This window comes from Oryctolagus cuniculus, chromosome 11, assembly GCF_051225735.1.
Source record: "Oryctolagus cuniculus isolate XC-2025 breed Fujian yellow rabbit chromosome 11, ASM5122573v1, whole genome shotgun sequence".
Classification (NCBI taxonomy): domain Eukaryota; kingdom Metazoa; phylum Chordata; class Mammalia; order Lagomorpha; family Leporidae; genus Oryctolagus; species Oryctolagus cuniculus.
In genome coordinates this window covers 61,683,358-61,700,795 of record NC_142877.1, presented here as the reverse complement: position 1 = coordinate 61,700,795, position 17,438 = coordinate 61,683,358, and positions in this window count along the sequence as shown.

Here is a 17,438-nt window from a genome sequence, read left to right as displayed (position 1 = left end):
TTTGGATCCAAGTCATCTTCCCTCACTTGAGAGAGGTGACACTCCGGAGACACCGTGTGGGCATACGGCCTTGACCTAACAAATCAAGGAAGTCCCCCACACTAAGCACAGGACATTCTTACTATCTGATACACCACTGTCTATTCGTCTAACGTAGGGTACCCCCTGCACAATGCCATCAGCCACCGAGGTGCTAGGAATCTGTTTTGTTATGGCAGCAGTGCTGTGGGTGTCTTTCCTGTGGCTAGAGTTGGTGTGGTGCACTGCTCTTAAACGTTCAAACATGGGAAAGATACCCCTGCTCAGAAACCCACACAGATTACCAAACATAATGAATCTCTGAGTGATAAGAGCCTGTCACTCCAGGCCACTGCCTCATAGGCAACAGTTGATGACTTAGGGAGAGAACTCTGACAGTGAAAATGACATAACAGCAGACAATGCAGCAATGCCTAGTCAGTTACCTCCCAAATATCCGTGGGATGAACTTAGATGACCTCGAGGCAATAACCCATGCAAGGTCATCCCATCCACACCCATTGATTATCCCCATGTTTGTGGCAGCCCCCGGGCACCCCAGGCTCTCAGGGCAGCCACTAGAACCCATCCCACCGCATGTTTGCCATTATTGTAGGAGCAGACACAGAATTCAGGCCCTGGATTCCAACTCCTATAAACGACCTTACTATGCTAAAAAAGGCTTCTCAAGAGTCAGGCCCAACTCTCCCAACTTTGAACAGGTGCTCATACAATGGGCAGTGAACCTTCAAACTCAAAATGACTGGGTTACACTGCTCAAAGCATGTTTGTCGAGACCACAGTTCTTACCGTGGAAAGCCTCCTATGAGGAAGAGGCTGAAACCATGGCGAGGAATAATACTGCCTATGGAATAGCAGTAACCTTTGATATGCTTACAGGCCTTGGTACCTACATATATCCTCATGAACAGACCTGCATTGGAGTAGTTGCCTACTTTGATCAGGTCAGAGATTTGGCACTTAGAGCCTTAAAAAATATAAATCCTCCTAATTATAGTCAGCTCTTTAGTGTCACTCCCCCTCTTCATGGAGGAACGACACAGGACCCTGCGCTGTTCTTTTGTCTGCTCGGCCCTCCCCGGGTTTGCTGCTGGTTCTTCCCGGGTTGGCTGCCGTCCCTTCCACCTCCGTGGAAGGGCGGTTCCCCCTGGCCACTTTCCCCACTTCCGCAGGGGAGCGGCACACCGCCGGCCGGCTCTCTCGGGGGCTGCACAGGTGTTCCTTCAGATAGATGTTCCTGGTGCATGTTGTCTCTCTCCTCCTTTATAGTCCTCTTCCGCCAATCCCAACTCGGCTGCCCACACGCCGAGTACGCTGCTCTCCTCCAATCAGGAGCAAGTCCTACAGTTTATTGGTTGAACTGGAGGCAGCTGTGTAGAAGCTGTTTTTCTCCTCTCCCAGCGCCATATTGTGGGGGAGCAGATGCATAGAATAAGTCTTAATTCCAGTAACTTAGTCTAGTCCGAGTTGCTCCCCACACTTTAGAAACCTAGTTCAAGGTCCAGGCAAATGGTTCCCCGATTTCCTTGCCAGAGTCTTGGAGGCAGTAGAGAAAAGATTACTGTTTGGCCCTGATCAAGACACAATTTGGTCAAACAATTAGCTTGGGAAGCTGCTACCAAAGAGGCAAAAGCTGCAATCACCGCAGTCTGTGATGAAGACCTTTCTAAATGGATAGTAGCTACAAAGGAGGTAAACCCTGCTGACACACCCATACGGGCCCTAACTGCGGCTATTAACAAACTGAACACAAGGAAGTCTAATGATTCTCCGGTTTGTTGGGGATGTCAGGAAATGGGACACCTACAGCGAAACTGCCCAAAAGCTGACAGACGGGGCAAGCCCAAAATGCCATGTCCCAAATGTAAACAAGGCTTTCATTGGGCAAAAGATTGCAAGACTAACCCTTTAAACTCCCAGCGGAGCAGCCCTCAGCCCAGCAAGTAAGAGGTAGTCCCACCACCATTAACTGGTGGATGCCTATCTTCAATCTGAGGCTAAAATTGACCCTATATTTAGATGACATTGCCTTTATGGGTTTAATTGATATGGGGGCAGATGCCACTGTCTTAAAAGCTAGGGACTCAAGGAAAATGCAACATTGGAAGACAGCACCCAGGCCCGACCTCCAAGGAGTTGAAGGATTAAAATCGGCTGATCGAGGTCATCATGCATGTAACATGGTGAGATGACAGTGGAGATATGGGAACCATCTTTCCACTAATTGCTGAGATTTCCATGACCTTATGGGGGAGAGATGTGTTCTCACAAATGCAAGCGGTCCTTACTATGGATCATAAATCTCCACAAACCAACAGCTTTAATGGAGAGCTTACAAGTAAGATTCACCCCCAGTTCTAGGGGCCACTGCTCACCTCATACAAAAACCAGACCCAATCCCCATTGAATGGGAAAAAACAGGTAGCATCTGGGTAGAGCAGTTCCCAATATTACAACCCAAGCTTGGCATCCTTAGAGAATTGGTACAGGAACAATTGGAAAAGGAGCCCTCCACTAGCCCTCACAACATGCCCATTTTTGTGATACCAAAGAAACAGGGAAAATATAGGCTACTTCAGGATTTGAGAGCCATCAACAAAATCATAAAAAAGATGGGAACATTCCAGGCTGGCATTCCCTATCCAGGGGCCATTCCTAATGGATACCACATAGTTACCATTGATATCAAAGATTGTTTCTTTTCCATTCCCATTGCAGAGGAGGATGAGGCCTACTTCGCCTTTACAGTATGGGAGCCCAATTTCCAGCTCCCTACAAAAAGATTTCAGTGGACAGTACTCCCACAAGGCATGAAAAATAGCCCTGCCATTTGCCAAAGATACGTTTTTCATGCGACCAGCACACTTAAAGATCAGTGCTTGGTCATACATTATGTGGATGATATCTTACTTGCTCACGAGAATGCAGCAACCTGAAAGCCTGTCTAAGTGAGACAGTAAGAAATTTACAATTCCTGGGTTTGTCTATTGTCACAGAAAAGGTACAGCATTTTCCTCCCTTTCAATTCCTGGGATATCAAATCTCCTCCCAAATATCTCCAATGGTTCCAAACCTAAAAATCAAGCAAAAATACTCACTTAATGAATTTCAGCAGCTATGTGGCCAGATCAATTGACTGAAGCTCTTTCTTCCCCTAACACATGCAGAGCTTAGACTGCTGTTTGGTTTACTGACTAAGGGGAACAGCCCTTCCTCAAAAATCACATTGACATCAGCAGCCAAATCCACTATAGAAAAGATCAACACCCAGTTGTCAAATTTAAAAACCTTTAGATATGACCCTCAGGTGCCTCTATTTGCCATAGCCATATCTACCCTCAAGGCCCCTTAGAAGTTATTTGGCAACAACACAGACCACTTTTTTGGGTGCACATAGCCTGGAGCAAGTGTCAAAAATAGTTAACAAAGTAGATGCTATCCTTATGATTGGACTTAAATTTATATATTATGCCAATAAGATATTTAACTCAGAGCCAAACATAGTGATCCTACACCTATCACAACTAGAACTGTCCACATTGATGCAGAATAGCATACTCTTTCAAACTTTAATGATAAATTTCCCAGGACAGGTTTGCAATCACCTGCCAGGAGACAGACTACTCCAGACATTACAAACCTTAGAAACAGACTATCCAAAACATGCTTCCCTGCTAATCAACCTATACCCATGGCACTGTGTGCATTTACGGACACCAACAAGTCACTGTTTGGAATAGTGATCAAATCCTCAACAGAGAAAGATAAGATCCATGTAGAATCCCACAGGGGAACAGTGCAGTTGGGAGAAATAAGGGCAACAGTCAAGGTACTACTCCTTAGCCAGGATTGGCTGGTAAATATATTTTTGGACAGCAAATGCTCAGTACAGGTAGCAAAGACAATCCCTTTTGCAGTCTTTAACCTGACCAATAAGCCAATTGACCAGATGTTCACAACAATTAAGGAGCTAACAGAATAAAAAGCCCATGGTATATCTCACACGTAAGATCACATACTGGGTTACCTGGCTTTATTTTCCAAGGCAACGAAAAGGTTGATCATATTATCTCCTGCAACAGGGCTTCCATTGGACACCTAGAACAAGCCCATATTCTACACCAAAAATTTCATATGTCAGCAAGCAACATAAAATTGCTTTTCCCGGAGCTAACAATGAGACAGTGCAAACACCTAGTGCACTCTTGCAAGAATTGTGCCCCCCTTGCCCTGTTAGACCCACTGCAACATGCAGGAGTGAACCCACAAGGCCCTGCTCCTAATAAGCTCTGGCAAGTGGACGCCACCCACATTAACACCTTTGGTAAACTTAAGTTTGTCCATGTGGTGGTAGATACTTATTCAAAGGCTGTATTTGCAACAGCCCAATCTGAAGAAAAGGCTAGTAATGTGATAAAGGTGGTTAAGTCAGCCATGCTGGTCCTCAGTATCTCCTGGACCATAAAGACAGATAACGGACCAGTGTATACATCACAGGAATTTAATTCCTTCCTGAGGTCCTGGAACATACAGTCTGCCACAGGTATCCCATACAACCCACAGGGACAGGCAATCACTGAAAGAACTCATAGGACAATTAAAGATCTCTTACAAAAACACCTGGCAATGGAGCCTGCCTGGCAACAGGCTTGTGATTGGTTAGGGCATAAACTGCCCCTTGACTGGATTGGCTGCCTCGGCTATATAAGCTGCTGTACCTACTGAAATAAACAAGTCTGTGGGCTGCTCGCCTCTGGCCTGCTTTCACCCGACTCCCAGGATCTGTGTGGTGACTCCAAGCCTCTTGCCCCAACCACGCTCCTCCTCTCAGGACAAACCCACAGCAACATGTCACTTTTCACCATGCCATTTATATGATCTTACTTCCATTTCAAGCATATGTATTTTTCCCACTTTAGGTCTTTTGCAGTCTCTCTCATGGCTTGCTCCTTGCTGACTCTTTGTCATCATATCACATATCAGCTTCATATAACTGCTTCTAGTAAGCATGCATGACATTCCCAGACTAAGTTAGATAAGCCTGCTGCATACTGCATAGGACTCTGTATTATTTCTTTTTCTATTGCTACGTAACAATGAGAATCTTGGAACTTAAATTAGCACCCACTTATACCTCACAGTCTAGGGCAGAAGTCTGAACAGTGTTGAGTGTTCTCTAGGGAATCAACAGGCTCTGGAGGAGAAAGGGCTTCCAAGTTCATCCAGGTTGCTGGCAGAGTTCAGCTCTAGTGCTTGTGTGATTGAGTTTCATTTCCTTGCTGGCCATCAGGCAGGAGCCACTGTCAGGTGCTGGAAGCCTTCTGCTTGTGGAATTTCAAATCCACAATGCTAAAGCAAACCCTGTCAAGCTTTGACTTCCACACTCCCTACAGCCAGAGATAGCTCTTCTTTTAAAGGATCTATGTGATTAGATCATGCCCACCAGATAATCTCCCTTTCAATTAATCTAAACTTAACTGAATAGAAGTCTTGATTGGATATGCAGAATTCATTTCAATATCGCAAAATCACCAGGGAAGTAATATCACTACCCATATTTGAGGGGTGACAATTAGGTGAGGATTAGGATCATTTGAGGTCATTCTCAGAATTCTGTTTGCTCCAAACACCCTTCCTTTAATACCCACAGTTCTTTGTAGTTGCTTTTCTTAATATATATAACTTTACATTACCTTCTGCACATCTAGGATGTAATCTTTATGACAGGCTACACTCCTCTTAATTGTACTCCTTATGTCTACTTCAGTAAGTTAAATCAGTATCAAACAAAACTTTTTTAAGTGTTTTTTTCAAATAATGTCGTAAGGGATCATGGCCTGATTTGTGCCATATTAAAAAAACTGTTGCTCTATATATGCCACTCCCACATGCCTTGAATGATTCTAGATGTTGGAGTAACAATGTTTACTTCCTCTTTGAATCTTCCTGCATAGCTGAACATATAAGTAAATATCTAAATACAATATGATTTGGTAAGTGCTACAACAAAATTAAGTTTCGTTATCTGATGAGTTAACAGAATGTGTGCTGAAAATGTGATGTCTGCTCTGTGGTATTTGAATGTCTCAGATCAGATCATACCAAAGAATAATTTACAAAAGGACTTGAATAAAAGGGAAATCCTAAGAGCTGAAACATTAACTAATCAAGAAATTAAATTTCAGTTGCTCTCAGCATCCTGTTCTCTTTGTTACACTGAAATTAATCATGTTCCCATAGGCAGAAAAGCAAATGTAGGTCATATCAGCAATAGGGATTTGCCCCAATTGCCACTGTTAGTGAATACATTACTTTCCCTAAGTGGAATTTGAGTGGAAGCACTTCAAATCACATCAGCACCAAAATTAGTCTTCTTGATTAATGTCATGTTTTACAACAAGCATTTGTAAAGCAGCCAGCCTTTGCCACTATAAAATGGGGCATCTGTTAATGTGTGTTTATATCAGCTCATCGATTAAACTTAATTATCTTTCCCTGTGGTTTTCAACCAAAGAATATTTACATGTAAATATATGGCTTTTTTTGAGATTAGTAGAAAGTCTGCATTAAGAGGAAATGAAGAGGGAGCAAATGAAGTTAACATTTATTAAGCAACTATTATGTGTAAAGTACTTTTGATATATTGTCCCTTTGAAATTTCCCAATAAAAGCATGGCATTTCTATCATAATTCCTAGTTTAAAATAAAACCCCCAAGGGTTGGTGAGATTAAAAAAATTGTTTAAGACCATGTAGCTTACATGTAACTGTCATACCTAGCTCTAAGCACACACAGGCATCTAAAAAAAGTACATGTTACTAGATTTTCTAGTTTGCCACTTCAGAACATTCCAAGTTTACTTTTTGGCTTCTCTCCTTAGTGACTCACAAAGCACTGCATAATATAGTTTTGTGGCTGGCACACCCAATTCCAAGAGAGAAAATGTTCCCTCAAGTTTCATTTATCGCATTAGCAATGTGTCCAACATGTCTCTTCTGTGTTCTGATGATATTCTGATAACCTTGTGGCTTCAACTTTCCATTCCTGTATGCTTTGACAATCCAGTTCCAACTATCTCATGACACTGGAAAAAAAATGTACAAAAGTCTAAGACAGTTTTTGTGGAAGTTCTCTAAACTTATAAATATTTTGAAGCTATGATACAAATGATCCAATAATCATTAAGGGAAACACAATTTCACAATTAAAATGTAATTTGAAAAGAAGCAAACAGATACATGTATTTGTTAAGTAATATGAAAATAATACTTCTTAGGCCACATCATTACTTAACAATAGCCAGTTTCCATCCATTTCCTACAATAGTATTAGTGCTTTTCTTCAAATGTTCTGAAGAACTCCTCTCTACCTTAGAACATGCAGGGTTAGTTGTAAACTTTTCTTTTTAAAACATGCATCTGAGGAAAAAGAAGTTTTCTTCTTATAACCTAACCCTCAGAAGAGGTGATGAAGGGGAAAAAAATGTACGTAAATCAAGGACTCATTTACTAGACAGTAGAGGGCAAAGGTTAGAAATACTCAAATGTTAATAATTTATAGCAGTTAGGTTCTCTGAATATGTACTTAGTCAGAAAGCTGAGTAATGAGAGCATCAAAATGATGGAACTCCTTATAAAAATTTTTAGCAGCTTTATTAACATATAATTCACACACCATACGCTCACCCATTTGAAATGTACAATTCATTTTTTTAGTATATTCACAGATGTTTAACCAGCAGCACAGTCTAAATTTTCAACATTTTTCTTAGCCCCCCAAAAAACCCAACAGACAGAACAAAGGAGGATATTAAGGCTGGTGAAACCACTCTGTCTGACACTAGAATGGTAGATACATGCTGTTGTACTCAGTTATTTGTAAAAAACCCATGGAATGAGCAACACCAAAAGTGAACCTCAATGTAACCGACTGATGTGGGGTGATAATGATGTGTCAGTGCAGGTTTCTTGACTGTAACAAATGTATCACTCTGCTGGATGTCGATAGTGAGGAGGTGATGTGTGTTGGGGGAGAGGCAGTAAGTATGTGGGAAATCTGTGTAGCTTCCTCTCAGTTCTGCTGTGAACCTGGACCTATTCTATGAACAGTCTTTGAAAAAATGAAACAGGGGCCAGTATTGTGGTTTAGTGGGTAAAGCCGCTGCCTTCAACATTTGCGTCCCATATGGGCACCAGTTTAAGCCCTGGCTGCCCCACTTCCAATCCAGCTCTCCGCTAATGCACCTGGGAAAGCAGCAAAAGATGACCCCTGCACCCACATGAGAAATTTAGAAGAAGCTCCTCCTGGCTTTGGCCTGGCCCAGACCTGGCTGTTGTAGCCATTGGGGAGTGAACCATTAGATGGAAGATCTGTCTCTCTTTCTGTCTTTTCCTCTCTCTATGTAATTCTGACTTTTAAATAAATAAATAAATTTCAAAAAAAAAAAAAAAGCCACACATCTACCAGTAGTAACTCTCCATCTCTCCATTGCACAACCTTGAAGAAACAACAAATTTACCGACTATTTCTATTGATTTTACCTATTCTGGCAATATCATTTTATAGTTATCATAATTAGAGAACAATCATACAGAGTACATGGGAGAAAATTCTTTGCCTAAACTGATGGGTGTACTTCTCGGTTGCCCTAATGTAGTGCAAAGTTCTTAAAGTCTCTCAGTACTTCCTCCAGAAAGCAAACTGATCTACAAGGGAAGTGAACAGAACCACAAAAAGCCAACTTGTGTAGTGTAACTTGGACACAGAGTACCACAATCCTCAAAAAACATACAGAGAAAATCAGTTCAGAAATGCAAAGATCTGAGTGCACTGGCTCCTGCAGAGGTTCTTGAAGAGCTGCAGAAATTAAAATGGCAAACCCTAAAGGTAATCAATTCTGGGGAAGCATGAAGTGAAGAAGACAGGGAAGGCACCTTTTGCAAACTTGAAATAAAGGTAAGGAAGACAGAAAGCAGAGAAATTAAGGATTTTGTGGAAACACGATTCAAGGACATGCCAATCCATTTCTCAAAAAAACCTTCATTCCTTTATGCATAAATTGTTACTGAAAATCCAAGTATAAACAAAAAAGCAGTCAGTCAATCTGCCTAAAAAATTCTTTACAAAAATCAACATTCAAAACAACTTAGCTGTTAAGAAGTGTTTTCCTCCTCAAAGAAAAACAGCCACAAAACAGGAAAAACTTCCACTACCTCTGATAATCATCATTCTACTCTTAGCTTCTATGATTCACCGTTTGTTAGATTCCATATGTAAGTGAGGTCATATTGTAATTGTCTCTCTGCCTGGATTATTTTAGTGAATATAATATCCTCCAAGATCTTCCATGTTGCTACGATTTCCTCTTTTCTGAAGCCTGAATAGTATTCTGTTGTATTTTTAGTGTACCACATTTTCTTTATCCAGTCACTTGTGATGGACATTTAGATTGATTCTAAAATTGACTATTTGAATAATGCTGCAATGAACATGGGAATATAGATATCCTTGTAACTTATTGATTTCAGCTTATTTTGATGTTTACTTAGAAATGAGACAGCTAGATCATATGTTGGCTTAGTTTTTACTTTTTTGAGAAACACCCATACCTGTTTTTCATAATCATCACCACTAGTGCTGCACACAAGTCTACTTTTCCCTACATCATTACCAACGTTTAATATCTTTGATCTTTCAGAGGGAAGAAAAGCCATTATAGCAGATAAGAAGTGATATCTCATAATGGTTTTATTTTTTGAAATAATTCTTTATTTATTCTTTTATTTGAAAGGCAAAGTCACACACACAGAGAGAGACAGACAGACAGAGAGACAGGGAGAGAGAGAGAGAATGAGAGATCCTATCCACTGGTTCACTCCCCAAATGGCTGCAATGGCCACGACAAGACCAAGTAGAATCCAGGAGCCTGGAATGTCATCCTGGTCTCCCACGTTGGTGGGAGAGGCCTAAGTGCTTGGTCAATCTTTGTTGTTTTCCTGGGAACTCTGATGGGCACTATGGTATGGGATGCCAGCTTCGTAAGCTGTGACTTAACCTTCTTCACTACAACTCCTGCTCTTTGTGGTTTTAATGTGTATTTCCCAATAATTAGTGTTGCAAGCAGATTTCCATTTATCTATTGTTCATTTTAAAATTTTTATTTTGAAAAATTTTCACATTTTTTGCCCATTTTTTAATTATTTTGTTTTCTGGCTATTGAAATGTCTAGTTGCTTTTATTTTGGATATTAACCCATAATCAGATGTAAGATTGGCAAATACTTTATGCCATTCAATAGGTTGTCTTTTCACTTTGTTACTTGTTTCCTTTACTGTGCAGAAACTTACTAGTTTGATGCAATTCCGTTTATCTAGTTTTGCTTTTATTGCCTATGCTTTGGTATCAAATCTCATTTTGTCCAGAGTTAGACTATGGATTTTTTTTCTCCTATATTTTTTCTATTAGTTTTATAGTTTCAGGTCTTACATTTAAGCCTCATCCTTTTTGAGTTGATTTTTTTTAATATAGTATAAAATAAAGATCCAATTTCATTCTTCTGCATTTGAATAACTAGTTCTCACTAATCTATTTATTGAAGAAATTGTGCTTTCCCCATTATGTGTTCTTGTTAAGAGTTTGCATGGTTTTTTTTTGTAAAATTTCCATTCTCATCAGTCTGTTTATTGATAGTACTATGCTGTTTTGATTATGATTGCTTTTGATTATAATTTTTATTTTTTATTATATTTTGAATTAGTAAGTGTAATGTTCCAGCTTTGCTTTTAAGCATGTTGAGTTTTGTCAAATGCTTATTCCAGCCCTATGAAGATTATCATTGGGTTTGATTTTTAAACCTTCACTTTGTTAATGTGATGAATTACATATATTGAACCATGGTTGCATCTCTGGCATATGTCCAATTTGATCATAGTGAATAATTTTTAATTTTTTTAATTTTAAAGAGAGGTAGATAGATGAGAGAGAGAGACACACACAGAGAGAGAGACAGAGTTAGAGAGATCCTATCCACTGGTCCACTCTCCAAACACTTGGAATAGTCAGGTCTAGTCCAAGCTGAAGCCAGTAGCTGGGAACTCAGTGCAGGTATCTGTGTGAGTGGCAGGGACACAAATATTTAAGGCATTACCTGATGCCTCCCAGGGTGGACCTCAGCAGGAATCGAGAGTGGATCCAGGACACAAACCAGGGTCCTCTGATATGGGATGCAAGTGTCCTTTGTGGCATTTTTAAAAAATAATTATACATCCATTCAAGAGGCATAGCTACAGACAGAGAGGGGGAAACAGAGAGAGAGGTCCTCAAACCACTGGTTCACACCCCAAATGGCCACAGTGGTTGGAGCCAGACTGATTGGAAACCAGAAGCAGAGAGCTGAAATAGAAGAGGAGCAGCTAGAACAGGAACTGGCAGAGGCCACCCCACTACACCACAGCGCTGCCCTCCTTGTGGCATCTTTACCACTGTGCCACATACTTGCCCAAGTGGTACACAGTTTTTAAATTGGTTGTTTAATTTCACTTCATATTTTTTGAGAATTTTTGCATCAACGTTCATCAGGAAATTGGGCCTGTATTTTTTTTCTTGCAATGACTCGGTCTGTCTTTTGTATCAGGATAATGATAGTTTCATAGAATGTGTTTGGAAGTATTCTTCCTTTTTTTTTTTTTTGGAAATATTTGAGTAAAACTGATATTAGTAATTCTTAAGATGTTTGGTAGAATTTAGCAACAAAGTTGTCCAATCATGAGCTTTTGTCTGACAGGATAATTTTTGTTTCTGACTTAAATCTCCTTTCTGGTTATTGGGTGTATAGATTTCTGCTTCTTCATGATTCAGTCTTGCTATATTGCATGTGTACAGGGATTTATCCATCTCTACCATATTGTCGTATCTCTTGATATAAAATTTTAATAGTACTATGATCCTTTGCATTTTTGTGATAGCAATTGTATCAGTATTCTCAGTTCTGATATTATTTATGTGAATAATCACTCTGTTTTCCTAGATAAAAAATTTCCTAGTTAAAAATCTGTCAATTATGTTTATCAAAAAAGTCCTTTTTGGGGCCGTCACTGTGGCACAGTGGGTTAACGCCCTGGCCTGAATCGCCGCTGGCATCCCATATGGGCGCCGGTTAGAGACCCAGCTGCTCCACTTCTGATCCAGCTCTCTGCTATGGCCTGGGAAAGTAGTAAAGGATGGCCCAAGTCCTTGGGAACCTCCACCCACGTGTGAGACCTGGAAGAAGCTCCTGGCCCCTGGCTTCAGATCGGTGCAGCTCCAGCCGTTTTGGCCAATTGGAGAGTGAACCAATGGATGAAAGACCTCTCTCTCTCTCTCTCTCTCTCTCTTTCTCTCTCTGCCTCTCTTCTTTCCGTGTAAATCTGGCTTTCAAACAAATAAATAAGTCTTTTTTTTAAAAAAAAAAAAAGTCCTTTCATCATTGATTTTTTTTCTGCTGTTTTTCTGATCTTTATTTCATTTATTTCTACTCTGATCTTTGCTGTGTTTTTGCCCTTCTGTTTTGCTTGGCTTAATCATTTGTTCTTATTCTAGTTCCTAAGGTGTAATATTAAGTTATTTATTTGAGATCTTTCTGTTTTTTGATGTAAGTATATATCTCCAAATTTCCCTGTTAGTACCATTTTTGCTGCGTCTCATAAGATTTGGTATGTTGTATTTCCATTTCTGTTCCTCTGAAAGCATTTTATTTTGTTTTTGATTTCATCTGTGATCCAGTGGTTGTCTAGGAACATGTAGTTTCATTTTCTTTTTTTTTTTTTTTTTTTTTTTTTTTTTTTTTTTTTTTTTTGACAGGCAGAGTGGACAGTGAGAGAGAGAGACAGAGAGAAAGGTCTTCCTTTGCCGCTGGTTCACCCTCCAATGGCCGCCGCTGCAGCCGGCGCACCGCGCTGATCCTGGCAGGAGCCAGGAGCCAGGTGCTTTTCCTGGTCTCCCATGGGGTGCAGGGCCCAAGCACCTGGGCCATCCTCCACTGCACTCCCTGGCCATAGCAGAGAGCTGGCCTGGAAGAGGGGCAACCGGGACAGAATCCGGCACCCCAACTGGGACTAGAACCCGGTGTGCCGGCGCCGCAAGGTGGAGGATTAGCCTATTGAGCCACGGCGCCGGCTTGTAGTTTCATTTTCAATATTGCTGTATTTCTAAGATTACTTCTATTGTTTATTTCTAATTTCATGCCATGGCTATTCCTAATATACTTGATATTATTTCAGTCTTCTTAAATTTGTTAAAATTTGTTTTGGGCCTAACATATGATCTACCCTAGAAAATGTTCTATGTGCACTTAAAAAGAATGTGTACTCTACTGCTGTGGAAGGAATGTTCTATAAAGGCCTCTTTGGTCCATTTGAGCCAAAGTATTTTTCAAAGTCATCATTTCCTTATTTAGTTTCTTTCTTGATGATGTGTCCATTGCTAAAGTTAAGACACTGAGGTATGCTATAATTATTGCATTACAGTCTGTCTCCCTACTTATCATGAAATAATGGCTTTATGTATTTTGCTCTAATGGTGGATGCATATTTTCTTAAATTTTTAAATACTCTTGATGAATTGATCCCTTTTCACCATATATTGACCACCTTTATATTTTTTATAATGTTTTCGTTAAAATATATCTTTTCTGATATAGTTACAGCTACCCTTGCTGTCTTTTGGTTTCCATTTTCATGCAATATCTTTCAAGATAATTACTGATACATTAAGACTTTCCACTGCTATTTTACACTCATTTTATAGTTGTTAAATGGTACTTTTTATAAGCTTTTATTTAATGAATGCAAATGTCATAGGTACAATTTTAGGAATGTAGTGGTTCTTCCCCCAATACCCACCCTCCCACCCCCACTCTCATCCCATATCCTACTCCCTCTCCCATCCTATTCTTCATTAAGATTCATTTTTAATTAACTTTATATACAGAAGACCAACTCTGTACTAAGTGAAGATTTCAACAGTTTACACCCACACACACACACACACGATGTAAAAAGTACTGTTTGAGAACAAGTTTTGCAGTTAATTCTCATAGTACAACTCATTAAGGACAGAGGTCTTAAATGGAGAATAAGTGCACAGTGATTTCTATTGTAAATTTAATGATTAACACTCTTATTTATGACATCAGTGATCACCCAAGGCTCTTGACATGAACTGCCAAGGCTATGAAAGCCTTTCATGACCACAAACTCTATCAGTATTTTGATAAGGCCATAAGCAAATTAGAAGTTCTCTCCTCCCTTCAGTGAAAAGTACATTCTTCTTTGATTGCCCCTTCTTTCCACTGGGGTCTCACTCACAGAGATCCTTCATGTAGGATATTTTTTTTCCATAGTATCTTGGCTTTCCATGCCTGAAATGCTCTCATGGGGTTTTCAGCCACACCTGAATGCCTTAAGGACTGATTCAGAGGTCAGAGTGTTACTTAAAGTGATTGTCTATGGTGTGGACTGCTTCCCATGTTGGCCATTCCCTCCTTTTTATTATGTCTATTATTATTACGAAGCACTTGATACTATTTATATGGTCTCTTCAACACTTAATCCTATCTTTATGTTCACTTTAGCAATTAATATGATCACTTTAACAATTGAGGTGACATTTTTACCTCCAATTTTAATGAGATTTGGATCCCATGACGTTTTTAAACTGTACCCTTAGAAATAAGTCCGTAGGACAGTATGCAGAACCATACAGCTTTACAGTTACAAACTTCCTCTTCCCGCTTTTATTCTCCTCTTATTTTTTACTGAGATCTATTTTCAGTTGACTTTATATAAATAAGATTAACTCTATGTTAAGAGTTCAACATATAGTATGAAGAAGAAAAAGAAAAAAAATTAAAATTAAAATTAAAAAAAAATAAAAAACTGTTCCATGAGAGTAAAGACAAGGGCTCTTCAAGTCATTGTTTCTCAAATTTTCAATTTCACTTCTACAGCTTTCATTTTAGGTGCACTATTAGTTCTCACAGATCAGGGAGAATATATAGTATTTGTCCCTTTGGGACTGGCTTATTTCACTAAGTATAAAGTTTTCCAGGTTGATCCATTTTGTTGCAAATGACAGGATTTTATTTTTTCTTTTACTGCTGTATAGTACATATACATATAGTACATATACATATAGTACATATCCCGTAGTTTCTTTATCCAGTCTTTAGTTGATAACCATTTAGGTTGATTCCATGTCTTAGCTGTTGTGAATTGAGCTGCAATAAACATGGAGGTGCAGATAGCTCTTTTGTTTACTGATTTAATTTCCCTTGGATAAATTCCCACTAGTAGGATGGCTGAGTCATATGGTAGGTCTATATTCAGATTTTTGAGGTATCACCATACTGTCTTCCATAGTGGATTTACCAGTTTACATTCCCACCAACAGTGGGTTAGTGTCCCTTTTTCCCCACATCCTTACCAGCATTTGTTGTTAGTTGTTTTCTGTATGAGAGCCATTCTGACTGGGGTGAGGTGAAACCTCATTGTGGTTTTGATTTGCATTTCCCTGACAGCTAGTGATCTGGAACATGTTGTCATATGTCTGTTGGCATTTTGGATTTCCTCTTTTGAAAAATGTTTTTTAAGTCCTTTATCCATCTCTTAACTGGGTTGTTTTGTTGTTATGGAGTTTCTTGATCTCTTTGTATATTCTGGTTATTAATCCTTTATCAGTTGCATAGTTTGCAAATACTTTCTCCCATTCTGTCAGTTGCCTCTTCCCTTTCCTGACTGTTTCTTTTGCTGTACAGAAGCTTCTCAATTTGAAGTAATCCCATTTGTTAATTCTGGCTTTGACTGCCTGTGCCTCTGGGTTCTTTTCCAGGAATTCTTTGCTTGTACCAATATCTTTCAAGGTTTCCCCAAATTTCTCAATTAATTTAATGGTGTTGCCTCATAGATTTAGATCTTTAATCCATGTTGAGTGGATTTTTGTGGAAGGTGCTGATGCCGCAGGCAGAGGATTAACCTAATGAGCTGTGGTGCTGGCCTTGGGAAGGTTTTTACTTCTCCCTCCTTCATTTCTGAAGGGCAGCTTTTCTGAGTAGAGTATTATTGATTAGTAGGGTTTTTTTTCCCTTCAGCACTTTTTTTTTTTTTTTTGGACAGGCAGAGTGGACAGTGAGAGAGAGAGACAGAGAGAAAGGTCTTCCTTTGTCGTTGGCTCACCCTCCAATGGCCACCATGGCCGGTGCACTGTGGCCGGCGCACCACGCTGCCAATGGCAGAAGCCAGGTACTTATCCTGGTCTCCCATGGGGTGCAGGGCCCAAGCACTTGGGCCATCCTCCACTGCACTCCCTGGCCACAGCAGAGAGCTGGCCTGGAAGAGGGGCAACCGGGACAGAATCCGGCGCCCCAACCGGGACTAGAACCTGGTGTGCTGGCGCCGCAAGGCGGAGGATTAGCCTAGTGAGCTGCAGCGCCGGCCTCCTTCAGCACTTTGAATATAAAAGTTTTCCTGACTTTCAGCCTGGGGACCTTGTTTTTATATTCCCACATTGATCAGCCATCAGCTGTGGCCTGCTTCAGGAAGCAGACGTGACACTGTATCAGCCTTTTTTATTTAACCCAACACAAGTCCCTTAAAACATTCATGGTGTAGACCATCACTCTCAGCTATTGTATGAATCAGTTCTTTATTCTTGAAGGAGAGTCTTGGTAATGTATCTCAGCACCCACCATCACACACAGCCAGCTTCTTAAATTACAGCCATTGACAAATAAATTCAATTAATTCTAAAATGTTTGTCATCTTATATATTCCATGCACATTTAAGTATGTCTGCTTATCAACATGCTCGTGTGTGGAAAAAAAATTCACTGACAAACTCAGTCAGCTAAAGTTGTAAAGAAGATGCATAGCCAAAAGTTACTAATAACATGCAAACCAGGCAGTCTGTTCCCCAGATAAAAGTATAATTGTAGGAAATTGGACTTCCATTAATTTTTAATATGCTGTCTAATTTAGGCAGTATATCACGGATCCATGTTGAGTCAAAAAGTAATATCTCTCTCTGAAACTTGTTGGAGGTTGCTAAATATTATGCTATTGAGGCTGGTGGAGTGATTTGGTAGAAGTCCCTAAAGAACAGTTCTAATAAATGATGTATTATTTATTCCATTAGCATTATTTGCTCTCCAGCTCTTCAGTGCTAATAATTCTAGCAGGTTTCTTCTCTTTACAAACAACAGATCTTAAACTATATGGGATAACATTTCTATGGCCCAAATTAGAATCAACAGGCATAGTCAAATAAAGATTACTTGGCTCATTCTGATGAATTTCTCATGATTTCTTTTTCTGCTTAAGAAATAGAAAAGAAGGAAGGCTGAAAATGGCTTATTCCCAGCTACAACT